The 17,041-nt window shown below is 40.4% G+C and overlaps 1 protein-coding gene and 1 pseudogene across 3 annotated transcripts in view; one reads left to right on the top strand and one right to left on the bottom strand.

Annotated features, from left to right (window-relative positions):
• Window positions 1–17,041, bottom strand: part of FTO (FTO alpha-ketoglutarate dependent dioxygenase) — a 413,000-nt gene that overhangs the window by 311,887 nt on the left and 84,072 nt on the right. The window lies entirely within an intron of this gene.
• Window positions 16,026–16,558, top strand: LOC133748505 (small ribosomal subunit protein eS10-like; annotated as a pseudogene).

Genomic DNA, 17,041 nt, shown 5'->3' with positions numbered 1-17,041 from the left:
CCGATGTGTTACTTTAACAGTAACAACAAAAATTCCTTAGCTGCTTGCATAACTATATCAAGCTATAAGGTTTCTTCTAGTAGCAGTGAAAATTTCAACCAGAATGCCTGAAAGAATGACATTTACTTAATAACTATTTTAGAGGTCTATAATACAAAGTAGATTTTTTCAGTTTTTTTTTCATTTATTCATTCCTAGGATTCTGGCAAGTCAGTACACACTCTTTGTTATCACAATTTCTTCACAGAAGCATTGCCTCCAACCCTGCAACTCCATCATCAGGTACTTACCTTTAATTCAAATGTGCATTTTATGTTCTCAAGTTTCTTCTTCTAATTTTATCACTAATCAAAAATTACCATTGCTAGCTTGTCTCATAAAAAGTGTACAAGAAGTCAAATAAAGTTATCCTTCTGCAAATATGCCAAGACCTGCAACCATCACATATGTAACTTCATGATTCTGTAAGTGCAAAACATAATAACCAGAGGACCAAGCTTGCCCCTGCATTACTCAGATTTCAACTGCAAATGTTGAATGTCTGTTTAAGTAGGCTCCAAACACAAGGGCAAAGGTGGAAGGATATAGCCTAAATAATGATGAAGAGCCCAGACTCCAGAAAGAGATCTTATCAGTTCAAATCCTGCCACTGCCACTTAGTAAGTGTGTGACCTTAAGCAAGGTACTTAACTTCCATTGCCTCAGTTTCTCCATCTGCATCCTTTCTTTTCCTATCACACTTCCTGCAGAGCAGTTTAATATAAGTACCCAAAATTCCTACTGACTCTTTTTGCCCTGATATGTACTACCATCTGGTTCTACACTACCATTCTCAATTCTTACCAAGGCCAGTGATGAATTTCACCTGCTAAAACCCAGCATTATCTTCTCAGCACTGAGCATAGTTACCTGCATCTTGTTCTCAAAATCCTCTCTTCCTGTGGTTTCTATAACCTCCCCTCCTTTTTTATTGCTCCAGCCTAGGCTCCCTTCTCATTCTCCACTTCCAACTTTTCTTCCTCCTCTGCCTTTAATAGCAGACATTGCCTCGCCTTCCTCCTCTCTCACTCTAAAAACATTGTTCCTTTAGGCAATCTCATCTTCTTAAAATGAGTTCATTACAGATAACTCTCAAATCCTCATCTCTAGCCCAAACCTATATTTAAAACTGTCTCCAGGATATTACAACATGAAAGTCCCCACCAGAACCTGAGATTCAATAAGATCAAAATCAAAGTCAACATTTTCCTTTCCTGACTTTCTTAAATCGGTCTCTCCTGTTTTTCAATCTTCAGTTAACGTCATCACCAGCCAGACTAAAAAGTCTGAGTTCTAGTCCCTTGCTCCGTCTCCTTCATTTCATTCACATTTACTGACCGTAGGATTCAGTCGATTTTCAGCTCTGCTAACTCTTAATCCTTACAAAAATTCTGGCAAGGGTGAGGCAGATATCATTATTCCCATTTTACAGAGGTAAAAACCAAGATTTAGACATAAAATTCCTGGTTCAAGACTGCAAAGCTGGTAAATGTCAAAGCTAAGAAATGAATTCACATATCTTTTCTACAAAGCCCAGGCTACACGATAGGGATGTTTATTTAAACCTGAAGGTGCACAATCCAGACATTCTCTCTGCTGATAGCCAGGTGCCAAGAGAACAACAGTCATCAAGACAGACATAGCACCTACACTCACTCAGGGAACTCAACACATGATAGAAGTGTCAGACATTAAACCAGCAAATTGCAATCAAATGTGGGAAGGTCTATGATACAAGAAACCAAGATTGATGCTTCAGGGCCTAACCTGGGACAGCTAGCTCTCGTGAAAGGCGACCCAGGAGAAGTCACATCTCAGTTAAGAACTGAACAACAAAGGAAAGGAAAGGTAGTCAAAAATATTCAGCGATACCACCTCACACCCATTGGGGTGGCTACTATCAAAAAAACCTGCAAGCAAAACAGAAACAAATATTGGTAAGAACATGCAGAAACTCTAACCCCTGTACACCATGGTGGAAATGTAAAATGATGCAGCCACTATGGGTAACAGGCCATTCCACAATAAAATAAAATAAAAATGGAACAAGCCTATGATCTGGCAATTCTATTTTTGAGTTTATACTCAAGAAAATTAAAAACAGACACCCAAAGAGGTATTTTCACATCTGTTTTCATAGTAGAATTATTCACAATAGTCGAAAAGTAGAGGTAACCCAAGGGTCCATCAATGGAAGAATGGATATAAATTCTGACATACGCTACGCTGATAAACCACCGATGAACCCTGAAGGTAAAATGCAAAGTGAAATAAGGCAGTGAGAAAAGAACAAAAACAGTATGATTCCATTTATATGAGATACCCAGAATAGTCCAACATACAGGCAGAGTAGGGGAAGGTGGGAATTAGGATTTATTGTGTAATGGACACAGTTCAGTGTAAACTGACAAAAAAGTTCTGGCTAGAGGTGATGATTTCACAACAAGGTGAATGTACATAATGCTGTTGACCCGATAACAGCAGAAAACTCCAAGCCGCCAATCATAAGTTAATGTCAAAGAAGACAAAAATGTTGATCAACCTGTTCGATCAGTACACACTGTATACAAGTATTGATATATTACACTGCAGCCCATAAATATTTACAATTATTAATAACAAAAAACTGTTAATGGTTAAAGTGGCAAATTTTATGTTACTTGTTATTCTACCACAATGTAAAAAAGAAAGTGTTCCAAACACTATGAACAGTGAGTGAAGGTCAGAAAGGAAAAGCAAAGAACATGGAAAATTGGAAGAAATCAAAGAGTTTGAGAAAGCTCACATGTAACTGACAGGATTTCTAAACTAGAATGATCTTAAGTATCTGAGGCCACATACTGCTCTCCAAAACACAGTGACCACGCAGGAATTTTTTTTTGGCATCATGAAATTAGAGCAGCAGAAATGTGAACAGTTGCCTAATCAGAAATGAGAGTGTCCTCTAGCTTCAAAGTTAGGAAACTTTCATCAAATTCCAAAAGAACTATAAAGTTTTTCTAGGCTGAGGGTGCAGAGGAATCCTACTCACATTAAGTGTAAACCACAAAACGTCTTAGAGCTTCATGACAACTCTCTGAAAAGACAAGTAGTAGTTGTTGCTTTTGGAGAATAACCCAGTGTCTTGGGGTGGGGGTCGGGGGTGGCTTTTGCTTGTGTTCTCTTAAAACTCTGCTGATCTGAGCTCATGTTGCAGTTCATTACAGCTCTGCTTGCTAGTGATATTATACCAAGGTTATGCCAATGGTTCCATTTTCAGGGTATCTCTCTCATCCATCAAATTCAATTTAGGCTGTAACCTAGTACACAAAGTTCTTGACTCAGAGGGTATCTTAATGACTATCTGTACATAGTTGAACATATACAGGTAGGTAACCATGATAGGCTCCATGAAATAATTTTCAGATACATAGCTACAGGAGATTTTTTTTTTAAGATTTTATTTATCTGAAAGGCAATGTGACATGGAGAGGCAGAAAGAGATCTTTCATCTGCTGATTCACTCTCGAAATGGTCACAGCAGCCAGAGCTCAAGGCCAAGCTGAAGCCAGGAACTCCATTTAGGTCTCCCATGAAGTTGGCAGGGGCTCAAGCACATAGGCCATCCTCTGCTGCTTTCCCAGGCACATTAGCATGGAAATGGATTGGAAGTAGCCTGCTGGGCTGCAAACTGGCACTTCAATATGTGATGCCAGCAGTGCAAGCAGTGGCTTAATCTGGTACGCCAAAACACAGACTCCTATAGGAGATTTTTAAAAAGCTTTTTTTTTTTTTAATCACTTTGCAATATATTTCAGCTTTCAAATGTGCTGCTGCAGCTGGTGCTGTGGCATAGTGGGTAAAGCCACTGTCTGCAGTGCCAGCATCCCATATGGACACCGGTTCAAGACCTGGCTGCTCCACTTCTGATCCAGCTCTCTGCTATGGCCTGGGAAAGCAGCAGAAGATAGCCCAAGTTCTTGGGCCCCTGCACCCTCCTGGGAGACCCAGAGGAAGCTCCTGGCTCCTAGCTTCGGATCGGCGCAGCTCCAGCCATTGTGGCCAACTGGGGAGTGAACCATTGGATGGAAGACCTCTCTCTCTCTCTGCCTCTCCTTCTCTCTCTCTGTAACTCTGACTTTAAATAAATAAACAAATCTTTTAAAAAAAAAAAAATGTGCTGCTGTCTTAAACTAAAACATTTCATTTCCAAAATAAAATTTGGCATCTAATTAGTTTATTCAAACACCTGGTTCTTACTGCATGAATGGGAAAATACAATGTATTTACATATTGACTGACAGAGCATAGAGTACTTGTTAAGTACAAGTAAGAGACATGCTCAAGGCCTCCATGCTCACAATGGGGGAGGAGGCAGGTAACCGCCCCCATGACCTTAAAAAGGCACAATAGACATGGAAGGAAAAAGAACAAACAACAGCTAGGAGTATTTCCCAACAAAACAGGGTAGTGGAGATAGAGTTAGGTTTTATTTTTTTTATCAAAAACAGAATAGCACATAGCCAAAGAGGTTAACAAGAAAACAGGAGGTTAAGAGTAGAGAAAAGTAGAAAGCTGCAAGAGAAATAAGTTACAAACCTTTGGACCTGAAGACTTATCATGATTTCCCAAATTCAGGAATCTGTGACTTTAACTCCTAATTCAGGATACACACTTTGTAAATGTTGACAGCCATCACTTCACAGAAAAGAAACATGGCCTGCTTTGTGTTTTGTTCATCTTCACACCAATCCTGCTACTCTAAACAAAAGCATGCCATTTCTGAATGCTCACAATGTATGGGTGAGTGAAGAAAGGACACTTGAGTGGGACAGGAAGAGAAGGGGCCAGCACTAGAATTACATGACATCTGCACACACATCTCTGGGTCTGCTCTTCCATAAACCAGCAGCAACAAATAATCCCAGTGGCCTTGCCTGGCCTGCACCTCTATCACTCACCATGGAGTCTAGACTCACTGGCCCTCCCTCGTATATTTATTAGCTTGATTCAACTATGATTTCATTTGAGTACTTAGTCTGCCAGGGAGACGCTGTATAAGTCTAAGATGAAAGATGCTTATATGATTAAACATAACAGACTTGCAGTTGAGATAAAGAGGAGGAGGTCAGAAAAAAAAATCTCACCTGCCAACATAGCATTAATCTCCCATTCTTACCAATGTCAACCCCCATTCTGTTCAACCTTAGGGCTTGAATTTAATCTGCTAAAACTACCTGCAAGTCAGCCTAAAACGAACAGTTGGGTTTCTCCTGAAAACAGTTCCTCCACAACCTGACACATAAAATAATAAGACCTTAAAAAAATTCTACTTGATCATTTAACTTGGGCAACAAGTGAAAATGTATACCTAGTGCTTAATATCAGGCAAATTCTTAATTTCCTTATCTGTAAAATGAGTGGTAACAGATGTGCCTATCTGTGGTCTTTTCCAGGGTGATTTTGTTTACCCAAATCAAAATAAGTGAGCAAATATTAGTTGTATCTTCCATCAGGAGGAACCCCTGTTCAGTCTGCTTTGTCTCACCCCATTTTCCCCTGACTGCTTCCCTTTGGCCACAGGTGATGCAGGTTATAAAGCAAATGTCCCTGCTCTAGAAACTGAAGGCATCTGTTTACCATAAGGAAGAGGTTTCTAAATAGCAAATACTCAAGTCACACTTAACCTCTCTGCCATCTTATGTTCCAACAGTAGTTCAGGAATAACCGGCTTAAAGTTAATGGTTTCAGAGTAGCAGTGATTAGCATTTCGGTTCACTTTTATGTTCTTCCAATCTGTTTTTGACTGTTAGCTATTAAAACTTCATAGTAACAGAGACTATCCAAATGGATCACTGAATTCACAGCAGTCAAAAGGAATCTAGAATAATTTAGAAATTCCAAATGCATAACTGATGTTTGTGTTTGTAAGAAACACATTATCTCACAGACTAGATTTGTGATAATCTCCTCTGAATCTACTTCATTCAACAGCCAGAGCTGAATTTTCTGATTTTATTTTCATTATGCTCTGATCTGCCAAAAGCTACAGAGTGCGCTGCCCTCCTCCCTAATCAATGCTGTCAAAAATGCCTGGAGCCACAGAACCACAGCAGTGAACTACCCTGAGCAGCGCAGGCAACAGCTCGCTCTCTGCTCTCCACGTTCAAAAATAATCACTTTCTCATTTGCACCCAATAATCTTACAAGACAACAAACATTTTAGAGAGGGTTCGTCATGAAAAAAGTGTGTGTGTATGTGTGTACACCTCCTTAATGCAACCATCTAAGATGACCAAACAACTTTTAATATTCCAAAATATCAAATCCATCGACTTCTCCCCATCTAAACTGCAACCTCTGGGTGCAAGCTACTATCACGTCTTAACAATGACACTCCTATAAGCCTACCCCTGGTTTTTCTCTTGTCCCCTGCCAGTGGTCTCTACCACAATCAGAACAATCATTTACAAAAAAAAAAAGTAGACAAAAGTGTGTCATCATTCTCTTGCTCAAAACTTTCTGCCTTATTAACGACCTCCTACTGCATGTACCATAAAATCGACACTCTCTATCATGACAATCTTTCTTAAACGTAGCACGTCTCTGTGTCACTCACCATTCTCTCATTCATGCAAGCTTTTCTTCAGTTTGAATAACACTTTCTCTCCCAGCTTTGCACAACTCTCCTTCTCATCAGTTCATTCCCAGGCTGACCAAATCTCAGCCATTCTATCAAAATGAGTGCCCTTATACTAGTCACTATCTGCCATTTATCCTGTTTAATTATTTGTACTTATTTTTGTCTGTCTCCTGTATTAGAATGTAGTTCCATGAAAGAACAGACCAAGATATCCTCCTTTGTTCTTTCATCCAGAATGATTTCAAATCTCCTGTGTACAAGGTATTGTTCTAGATATTGGAACAGGGTAGTGAACCAGAGGCAAATATCCCTCTGTGTCACTGATGCTCTGTTCTGTTTGTCCCTGCATCCCCAGACAGGGATGTGATCCTTAGCTCTTATTGTGCTTCAATATGCCTTTAAAAAAATCATTAAATTCAGTTACTAATGAATGAAACCTATTGAGAGTGGTTTTACACATATAACTAACGTATAAGCTATGAAAATGTAAAAAAGAAAAAAAAAAAAAAAGCTTAGCTCTAACACTAATATTTAGGGCTGAGTGTCATTCAAAGGCAGTATTTGGGGCCAGTGCTATGGTGTAGTAGAATAAGCATCTGCCTGCAGTACTGGCATCCCATATGAGCACTGGTTCTAGTTCCAGCTACTCTACTTCCAGTGCAGCTCTCTACTGATGGCTTAGGAAAGCAGTAGAAGATCACCCAAGTGTTTGAGCCCCTGCACCCATGTGGGAGACTCGGAAGCAGCTATTGCTTCCCGGCTTCAGATTGGCTCAGCTCTGGTCATTGCAGCCATTTGGGGAGTGAACCAGTGGACAGAAGACCTCTCTCTCTGTCTCTCCCTCTCTGTCTGTAACTCTGCCTCTCAAGTAAATAAATAAATCCTTAAAAAAAAAAAAAAAAAAGGCAATATATGGCACTCCTGTAAGAAAAAACCTTTGCTTTTATAATTTCTCATATCTCCTCCACCCACACTTCTGCACCCTTTGCACTTCCACATTACATGTTATCACCTTGACAGTGGTGAACTAAGTTAGCTGGTACAGTGAAACAGTTTTACATATGTGAACACATCTGGAATATGTGAATTCTACCTCCAAATATAGTCTAAGTTTTTGTCTTTCGTTTGGCTTATTTTGTAATATAAGGAACATCATTTATCTATTCAATGACTGGTAATGAAACCCACTTGGCAATTACCTGTTAGATTTGTCACACCCAATTTAGCACTTCAGCAATTACACTAAGTAAAACCCAAATGTGGAATCACTTAAGCCTAGTCTCTTTTTTGCTGGTGGGATGCCCTGAGTCCCACCCAGAGGAGCCTATCACTGCCAGCACCTTGACAGCTCACCTATTTTCAGGTCTGCTGAGATATGTTTGGCTCTCAGTCCACAACTCAGGGACGAGGACACCTGGAAAACCACAAAATCTTCACTCTTACTCCATAATATAAAGTACTGACTCTTAAAAGTCACCAGGTATCCAATTCATCTGATGAGTCCAAATAAAAAACTAATCCCCATATGTGAAAAGATACAAGGAGAGGGGCCGGCACTGTGCCATAGTGGGTAAAGCTACCACCTGCAGTGCTGGAACCCCCATATGGGCGCTGGTTCATGGCCCAGCTGCTCCACTTCCAATCCAGCTCTCTGCTATGGTCTGGGAAAGCAGTGAAAGATGGCCCAAGTCCTTGGGCCCCTGCATCCTCCTTGGAGACCCAGAAGAAGCTCCTAACTCCTGGCTTCAGATTGGCGCAGCTCCAGTCATTGCAGCCAATTGGGGAATGAACCAGCAGATGGAAGACCTCCCTCTCTTTCTCTGTCTTTCTCTCTCTCCTTGTCTCTCTGTGTAATTCTGACTTTCAAATAAATAAGTAAATCTTTAAAAATAAATAAATAAATAAAAGGGGAGAGCCAAATGGGAATATGAGCAGTTTAGAAATTCTTTCTTTGAAGTTGACCTTGAGAGTGTGTGTGTACAGGCAGCAAGCATACATAGCCTTTGCAGAGCCCCCTGGAACAGGGAGAAGATGTTGTTAATATACACACCCAGGTCCAGGTTCGAAGACCAAGGACTCACACTCAATCCTTACCTATAAAACAGAGATATCTGGCTAGATTTGGCTGCTCATTTCAAATGTCTATTTAGTTATCATTTTTCACTACAGCTTCCAAGGCCACCCAAGATCTACTAACTCATCACCTCCAGGAGTAGGATCTAGATAATCCGCATTGAGTTTTTTTCTGACGTCCCCAAGGTGAAGTGATGATCAACCAGGTTTAGCAACCACTGATCTACAGCACCTGAAACCTGAATTCCAAAGTCATTAAAACCAGACAGTAAAATGAGCAAAGCATGTGGGGAAAAGGCATAAGAAGTAATGGAGCATGCATTCAGATTAAAAGTTTTAAAACTACTGCAGGCCCAATTGACTCTGCTACTCTTGAATTTGTTATTTTTGTGTTAAGACTGTAACTCCTGAGGCCAGCATTGTGGCATAGCGGGTTAGGCCACCATCTGCAGCACAGGCATCTGGGCTGCTCCGCTTCTGATCTTGCTGATGGGACTGGGAAAGCAGAGGACAGCCCAAGTCCTCTTGGGCCCCTGCACCTATGTGGGAGACTTGAAAGAAGCTCCTGGTTTCAGCTTGGTCCAGGCTTGGCTGCTGCAGCCATTTGGTGAGTGAACCAGAAGACAGAAGAGCTTTTCTCCACCACCACCTCTCCCCATACTCCCTAGATCTGCCTTTCAAATAAATAAAATAGGGGCTGGCACCGTGGCGCAGTGGCACAGTGGGTTAATCCTCTGCCTGCAGCACCGGCATCCCATTTGGGTGCCAGTTCTAGTCCCAGCTGTTCCTTTTCCAATCCAGCTCTCTGCTATAGCCTGGGATAGCAGTGGAGGATGGCCCAAGTCCTTGGGCCCCTGCACCCACATGGAAGACTGGGAAGAAGCTCCTGTCTCCTGGCTTCGGATTGGCACAGCTCTGACCGTTGTGGCCATTTGGGGAGTGAACCAACAAAAGGAAGACCTTTCTCTCTGTCTCTCCCCTTCACTGTCTCTAACTCTACCTCTCAAATAAATAAATAAAATCTTTAAAAAAATTAAAAAATAAATAAAATCTTAATAAAAAAAAAGGACTGTAATTCCTTGAGGATGAGCAATATCTCATTCATTTCTGTGCCTAGATCACTATCCAATATACAGTAGGTTCAATCAGTGCTTGCTGAACTACTGACAATGGTGGGATAAAATCCCAGCTCTTCTGACACTATCACAACTGCCAGGGAAACTCCTCCTCATTCATTCATTCATTCAGCAGAAATGATCACCCACCTACTATGTCCAAGGCTTTACAAATACTGAGTTGAGTAAGGCAGACAGTCCTGCTCTTGTGGAGTTTATATTTGGGGAGGATGGAGGAAGAGGCTGGAAGAACCATTTATAAATAAATAAGCCAATTTCAAACAGTGATGCATGTCACTTGGCAATAAAATGATTGCGTTTTGCCTGGAAGATTTTTAAGCAACTCAGAATTCAGTGGAAGTTACTGAAACTAGAAAAGCTGAGGAATCATTCACCTGATTCGGAGGCAGGGCGGAGGGAGTTAAAGAGGGGATGGAGGGAGTTACTTATCGTGAATGCTGCTACTAACTACCAGCTGAGTAGCCTTGGCCAGATCACTTAATCAATCTGGAATAAACGAAACGAATGATCCAAAGGCTTTCTTTCTAGCCCTAAGATTTTATATTCTATTAGAAAGGACGCATCAGCAAAAGCTCACACACTGTGATGGTCATGCTCAGTGTAGTGCTCAAATTCTCTGAAGTGTCATTCCTCAACTGCTGGCTGACAAAAGTTACACGGTATTATTAACTGAAAATATTTTCCGAGCATTCATGAGTCCACTGTAGTTTACCTAAGGCAAAACCACAGGCTCGGATATTTATGGCCACGACGCAATGGCTACCGGCGTGCCCAGACGAGGTTATGAAACTGGCACTGCCACACGGCCCAGGGCAAAGGAAATCAAATACAGGGCCCCAAGTGATTAAGGAATCCAGAAATTAGTCAAATCCTTTTATTCAATAAACATTATTAAGAGACTGCAAGAAGCCAAGCACTAGTCTAAATCATAGGAAAGAAAAAAAAAACAAAAACAAAAACACAAGCTGTTCCCATAAAGACCTCGATCCAGCACAAATTCTTGAGCTAGGTTTAAGATGTTTCATGAACCCCATAAAATTAAATAAATTAAATGCAAAATTTAAGGTACATGGAAATTTTTCAGGAGTCGGGTCCATAGTTTTCATCAGATCCTCAAAAGGGTCAAATGGAGAGTACTACACGATAATTCAGACAAGTTCTCTCATTTCATTGTGACATGACTCCCCACTACATAAACAAGGCAACCAGAGGTTTGAAGAAGTTAAGCAATCTGCCAAGATACAGCCAAGAGGTAGCACAGCAAAAACTTGAGCCTTGATCTGCCAGTCTCCAGAGCCGACATTTTCTCCTCTGTGCTATACTCACTTACAGGGGGCAGGTGGGCGGGGGAGCCTGCTGAAAAGAATGAGTCAACGAAGCCTCCGTGGGCCATAACCATGTGCTGTCAGTGACAGACGGACTCAAGCCTAAGACTTCAAAAGGCCGCAGGAGTCAATAGTTTAATTTTTAAATATCTGCCTCTGTCCACCAGAATAGATGCAAAAAGAACATTTATGATTTTAGGGATTCTTCCCTTTCAAAACTCAGGTAGTCCACCTCTAAGGTCATTATCCTTCACACCCTTAAGGCAGGAGTCAGGGTACAGGTACATTTGCTTCTACGTCTTCTTGGATTTTGGGGAGCAGACCTAGACCTCACATTCCTAACTCTTGGCCTTGATCTTTCACAATGACACAAATGGCTGTTTCCATTTCTTGAGTCACACTGGGATTCACATACAAAGGCAACCTGAAAACCATGTGCCAAACATGGGAGAATCTGAAGGAAAGAAATGTCCACTTCATTACTATGGCACAATGGAAAGAACGTGGTCTTCTCAACCTCATTTCCGTTTGAATCCCACAACCACTGCCATTTAGAAGCAGTGTAACCTTACATAAGTTACTTTCTCCAAAACCCAGTGACTCAATTTGTTAAAACAAGGATAATGATATTTCACAAAAATCAGTAAATGACAACAGTGTGCCACTGTTCTAGTTGCAACTAGATCTAGGTACAACTGTGTATTCTAGGTAAAAGAAACAAAAGAATGGCCAAATTAATAAGCAACAAAATATGAAAATATTTGAATATGGCAAAATAATAGCTAACAATTATAAGATAATAAATATTAATTTACTTAATTTTCACAACAGAGGAGTTCACTATTTCCATTTTTTTTAAAGATTTATTTGATTTATTCGAAAGAGTTACAGAGAGGTAGACAGAGAAAGAGAGGGAGAGGGAGGGAGAGAGAGTGGGGGTGGGGGGAGAGAGAGGTCTTCCATCCTCTGGTTCACTCCCCAAATGGCTACAATGGCTAAAGCTGAGTGGATCTGAAGCCAGGAGCTTCTTCCAGGTCTCCCATGTGGGTGCCCAAGGACTTGGGCCATCCTCCACTGCTCTCCCAGGCCACAGCAGAGAGCTGGATAGGAAGTGGAGCAACTGGGACTCGAACCAGCACTCATATGGGATGCCGGCACTGCAGACCAGGGCTTTAACTCATTGTGCCACAGCGCCAGCCCCATTATTTCCATTTTGTTGAGGAAAGTTCAAAGGAAATACATCATTTCCATTTTATAGAGGAAAAAAACCAAAAAGTTAAATAATGCACCTAAAGTCACACAGTTAAGTGGTAGAGCCATGACTGAAACACAGACCATCTAAAAGCAAAACTTGACTGGACATTGCATCCAGTGATTTAATGAAAATAAAACATATTGACACAGTGAGGGGTGGGGGTTGTAGTAGCTTGGCAAGTCAGGGGAGTCATATCGGGCAGATGTCACTTTAGACAAGACACAAATCACAAGAGACCAGAACCAAGTAGAAAGAACAGCTGGGGCACAGGTCCTGAGGAAGAATCGGCTTGGTAGCTTCCAGGGACAGAAAGAAGGCCAGAGAGGCTGTAGTACAGTGGGTGAGCAAGGGGAGAGAGGTAGATGAGGAGTGACCACATCGTATTAGACTTGAAGGCCAGAGCAAGAGGGTCTCATTATGTTACAGAGAGTCATTGAAGGGCTTTGAGCACAGAGGTGACACAATCTGATTTACATTTTTCAAAAGAGTCCAATGAATGGTTGGAGAATGGACCATGGGAGGGAGAGGAGCAGGGAGACCAATTTATGGGTAAAGCACTTCAGGTGAGAGCTACTGGTAGCATGGCTCTGGTGGCAGCCACAGAAGTGGAGAAAGGGCACAGACTCAGAATCTGAGAACCTTCATTAGGATTAGATGAGGATGGATAAAACACCCAGCAGAGCACCTAACACATAGCATTTGCAAATGTTAGATGCTTTCCCTATGTAATGTTAATGAAACAGAAGTTTGAGATAAGACCATAAATCTTGCGCAAAAAGGCTAAGGCTCTTTGACACCCTGGCCCCAATTTCTCCAAAGAAGTCCATAGCTTAGAGAGTGAACTGGGAGGGCACCAAATTCAAAACACAATAGAGAATTGATCTATTAAAGGAGCTGGGCTGTTAAATTAAAACCGTTTCTGTGTGCCAAGCCGCAACACAAAGGGATCAGTCTTCTTGAACAATAAACACCAGTTAGGAGGAGACTCCGGTTACACAATCTCCTCCTCTTCACCGTAAGGCACTTAGATGGAATTTTTTTTTAATAGAAAAGACAAACTCCTGAGTAAATGTAATAATTGTTTCAATGATGTGCCCCAACCACACAAGAAGTTAAAAAAAGAAACTGGAAAATTGGGATTCTTCTATTACATGAGAGTTAATTGCTGCCTCCAGTCCAGGCTATAGCCACACCAGCGGAGGGAGGATGCTATTCGGAGATCTGACAAGGATTCAAGAAGCAGAGAGACTGCCTTCCAAGTATAAATAAATAAGTAAGCAAGCAAACAAACAAACAAATGAAACAATCAAAGGTTTGTAAATGAGGCCAACTGACTGAAAGGAGTTTTCCAAGTTGCTCAAAATAGGTTCCTTTTTAGAGAAAGCTTTCCTTACAAATGTCCCAAAAAGGGGGTCCTACAGCAGTAACAGTCATCTCACAAAGAACTGATCACTGCAGGCCCGGTCATTCATTATTTTTCTAACAAGAACAACAACATAAGACCACAATCACACTGATTTAAGCTAAACATTAATTATCACCAAAGGCAGTCCAAAAAAAAAAAAAAAATCTCTTTCGTGCTATTCTTAAACTCAAAAAAAATAAAATCCCAGGAATTCTAACCCTCAGTTAAAAGCAACCCCAGAACAGGAGAGAAATTCTCTACCCTAGATTGCCTCCCTCAGCCTAAGTTTCAGGGTAAAGAGGAAATGAGCACAAAACTGCTATTCCACTCTTCCTAACTATTCTAATGCTGGAGTTTGGCAAGGGATTGATGTGATCAATAAGATCAATATGATTTTCATAATACTACTATTAGTTGCTCTGCTCACTGTGTTGATATTTCCTTTGAGGGTTCAAATGAAATTGCAGGTGTCTGGGCACAAATCAAGTCAGGATGCAAACTTGCACTAGAAGTCAATTTTCTTAGTTCATATTTTTAATTGACAAAAACTGTATATTCTGGGAGCAAGATGTTTTGGTATGATGTATGTGTGCACTGCAGAATGAGCAAACAAGCTAGGTTAACATCAACTCGCACATTTACATTTTTTTTATGGTGAGAATATTTACAATTTACTCTTGGTAATTCTGAAGCAGACATGGTTGGGAACTATAGTCACCATACTGTGGAAGAGATCTCAGCAATTCAGTTATCACTGTATATTTTACCACGCACTCCAGTAAAAAGAGAAAAAGGAAAAGAAAGCTTCACTTAAGTATGTCAAAGAAGTAAAGATTATTGGTTTTATTAAAGCCTGAACTTAAGTAGCTGTTCTTTTATTATTCTGTGTGACAAAATTAGAAGTATACATAAAACACTTCTCATTAATACCAAAGTAAAATGGTTGTGTCAAAGAAAAGCCCCATGAAACATCATTTTTACTTGAAAAAATGGCTGATTGACATTTTTTTTGTGAGTGAGACTTGGGTATCTGGCAGACTTTTTCTCAAAAATTAATGAAGTCAGCCTGTCACTTCAAGAAAAACAACTGACTATATTGGCTGCCAATGATAAAATTCAAGTTTTCAAGCAAAAATCAGACATTTGAAAAATTTTTTGCTACCTTGAGAGTGGCAAGTCCCCAGTAGTTAAAGATTTCTGTGATACAATCAATAGTGAGAGTGAGTCTTTTTTACAATGTATAATATAATGTATCAGTTTTTCAAAGATATACATAACTTGGTGATCCAATAAATTTCCAAGTGACCAAAATATGTTATGACAAGTTTTGCATGAATAAGATACTCATTCAAAGTGTAGAAAATATCAACAGACTTTAATATAACAACCTAGGAAAAGTTAACTGATATAGTTTAAGATTCTACATTGCAACTAATCCTTAAGAAACTATTACCTGGCTGATGAAAATGTGATATATACATTCATATACAACAGAATATTATTTAGCTTTTAAAAAGAAGACAATCCTGCCTTTTGTGACAACACAGATGACTCTAGAGGACACTTTGCTAGTGAGATAAACTGGGCACAGAAAGACAAAAACTGCATGATCTCGATTATATCTGGAATCTAACAAAGCAGAACTCAGTGAAATCGAGAGTAGAATAATGGTTACTGGGGACTGGGGCAGAGGAGATGTGGACATGGCTCGATGCTTGTCCAAGTGGACAAAGTTTCAGTCACCAGGAGTTAGTTCTAGTGGTCTACAACAGTGAAAAATAATGCATTGCGTATTTCAACATTGCTAGATGGGTAGATTTTAAGTGTTCTCACCACAAAGAAATGATAGTATGCAAGTAACGGACATGTTAATTAGATTGATTAAATCACTCCACAATGTCCACATGTATCATAACATTGAGTTTCATCCATATATTTATATATCATGTCAATTAAAAATAATTTTAAAAAGAAATTATTGCTTATTGAGGTTTGATATAACATCAAAGAAGAATATTCCTATTTAATAGCTGAATAAGCAATTAAAATAGTCCCCTTTTCCATTAGTGTCTGTATGAGGCTGGATTGTGTTCACATACTTCAAGCAAAACAATAAAAGGCAATGAATGACACCTTTCCGGCCTCGGCTCCGAACCCTTACAACCGCCGCGATGTTGATGCCCAAGAAGAATCGCATTGCTATTTACGAACGCCTCTTCAAGGAGGGGGTGATGGTAGCTAAAAAGGACGTGCATATGCCGAAGCACCCAAGGCTGGCGGACAAGAACGTGTTCAACCTCCACATCATGAAGGCCACGCAGTCGCTCAAGTCTCGAGGCTACAAGAAGGAGCAGTTCGCATGGAGACACTTTTACTGGTACCTCACCAACGAGGGCATCCAGTATCTCCGGGACTACCTCCACCTGCCCCCCGAGGTCGTGCCTGCCACCCTGCGCCACAGCCGACCCGAGACCTGCAGGCCTAGGCCCGAGGGTCTGGAGGGGGAGCCGCCTGCAAGATTCACAAGAGGGGAAGCCGACAGACACTTACAGAGGAAGCGCTGTGCCCCCTGGTGCCGACAAGAAGGCCGCGGCTGGGGCTGGGTCAGCAACTGAATTCCAGTTTAGAGGTGGATTTGGTCGTGGACGCGGTCAGCCACCCCAGTAAAGTTGGAGGGGATTATTTTGTGTTAAATAAGCTTGTAGCCAGAAAAAAAAAAAAAAAGACAATGACAAAATGCAAAAGTAGGTATAAGAATCCAGTTTCTATTAAAAACATACATTAAAGAGATTTGCAGAAAATATAAAACAATGTCACTCTTCTTGCTAACTTTTTATATTGGAGAATAGCCATTTTTTTATAGAAAAAATGTTAGTAGGTAATGGATTTTTTTTACTATTTTTAAATGAATAAAGGTTTTTGTTTTTTTATTTTTCTGCTTTAGTTCCTAATACAGTAAATTCCAGTAGTTTTTTTTTTTTTAAAGATTTTTGGATTCTAAAACAATTTTTAGGAATATAAAAGGATCCTGAAGCCAAAAATTTGAGAACCTCTGGCCTAAAGCAAATATATATATATATATACATATATATATATATATATATATAATGGCTGTCTTCTTGCACACAGCCAGCAAAAACAAGAAGAAAGAAGACAAACTGAATTTCTTTGGACTTCATTGTGTAA

The sequence above is a fragment of the Lepus europaeus genome, chromosome 19 (genome assembly GCF_033115175.1).
Source record: "Lepus europaeus isolate LE1 chromosome 19, mLepTim1.pri, whole genome shotgun sequence".
NCBI lineage: Eukaryota > Metazoa > Chordata > Mammalia > Lagomorpha > Leporidae > Lepus > Lepus europaeus.
The sequence above is the reverse complement of the archived record's forward strand: the minus strand, read 5'-3'. Positions and strand labels throughout refer to the sequence as shown.